This window comes from Myotis davidii, unplaced genomic scaffold (genome assembly GCF_000327345.1).
Source record: "Myotis davidii unplaced genomic scaffold, ASM32734v1 scaffold72, whole genome shotgun sequence".
In the NCBI taxonomy this organism is placed as follows: domain Eukaryota; kingdom Metazoa; phylum Chordata; class Mammalia; order Chiroptera; family Vespertilionidae; genus Myotis; species Myotis davidii.
This window is the reverse complement of record NW_006284618.1, coordinates 6464209-6465692: the sequence shown is the minus strand read 5'-3', so window position 1 is coordinate 6465692 and position 1484 is coordinate 6464209. Positions and strand designations below refer to the sequence as shown.

The window sequence follows — 1484 nt, the reverse complement described above, 5'->3', positions numbered from 1 at the left end:
TATTTTTTTTTTAAATTCACTCCATTAGCTTTAAGGACCTTCATGTGTATACGTGTGAACATGCCAGGCTATTGTACTGCATTTAACCACACTCAGGTCCTGAAGAAGAGAAAAAAAATTGCTCTTGACAGCAAAAATGCTAACATCGAATGTTTTCAGCAATCCACATAATTAACAAAACCTTCTTCAAGCTACTAAATTACTCCCTCCTGTCTAATCCATCCTATTCACATTAGGACATACCTAAAATAGAACTTCCATTAAAGGCTGCATTTTGAAGTTAATGTAGCATACACTAGGAAATATTTTTTTTTTAAATCACTCAGGAAAAAAACTGTAAATTCAACAACCAAAAAAAAAAAAAACCCTTAAAATATCCCACTTGAATAAATGTGGTTTACTCTGCTTGTCAAATATTTACTTTTCTTGAGGTGACCATTCACAACAAACAGTCCTTCTCCAGCTCTGCCAGTGGGAGTGCTGGGTTTTTACATAATCTGGCGGCCGTTCAACTCATGTGCGTCACTGGCCAGCAGCCTGAGCAGAGATGATTGAAGAAGACTGGCTCAGGCAGACACTCCCTCCGCACACCCCCCAACCCAGCCCTTCATCACCATCCTGAGTGGATGGGATCCAGCCAGCCTGTGTGGCTCAGTGGTAGAGTGTGGGCCCAGGAACCGCGAGGTCACAGGTTCAATGCCCAGGCACAGGCCCGTGTTGCTCACTGGATCCCCAGTAGGAGGAGTGCAGGAGGCAGCAGATCGATGATGTTTCTCATGGATGTTTCTATCTCTGCCTACCTCTCTAAAAAATCAATAAAAAAAATATATATATATATATATTTATGTATGAGATTCAGCCCATCCTCACGAACTCAGTCAAGGGTTTGTGCACAGAAGTAGCTGTAAAAAAAGGCAGCGTATGGGGGAAATACAAATAAGCCAGCCTCTTTGAGGGGGAAATGCCTTATTAAGAATTTTTATTTAAAGATCACTGGGTTTTTGGAGGGTAGAGGACGCATCATTCATCTCAAACATCATGAAAAATGGTAAACCCCAAACAAGAAACTTTTTTAATTGAAGTCTTGTTTTTTCATCAGAAACACTTGGATCTTGTTCATGGTCAGGCACTGGCTCCTCCGCAGGGCCTGGGGGTTCGGATGAAGGAGTCTTTCATTCCCCTCTAACGGTCACTCCCAGCGGATAAGATAAGGAGCCCGGCCCGCGCCTGCAGAGCCTGGAGGTGAGGAGTGTCTCAAACTAAAGCCACTTTGCCCCGAAGTCACTCCTTCTTAACCCCCTAACTTATCACACTTACCCAACAGGTAAACGGAACCCCACGATGGTCGGTGATGCCGGAGGAAGGGGGGGAGGGCAGGTCGCCCGGCGCGGCCGGGAAGGGCCAGGAAAGGCGGCCTCGGTGGAGCCCTGCAGGCGCCTCCACTCCCGCTGGGTCTGCTCCCCACAAAGGTGGAGGGAGGGCGA

The 1484-nt window shown here is 46.3% G+C and overlaps 1 protein-coding gene across 1 annotated transcript in view; it reads right to left on the bottom strand.

Moving 5' to 3' along the window:
* Positions 1 to 1484, bottom strand: part of OAT (ornithine aminotransferase) — a 14616-nt gene that overhangs the window by 12303 nt on the left and 829 nt on the right. The window lies entirely within an intron of this gene.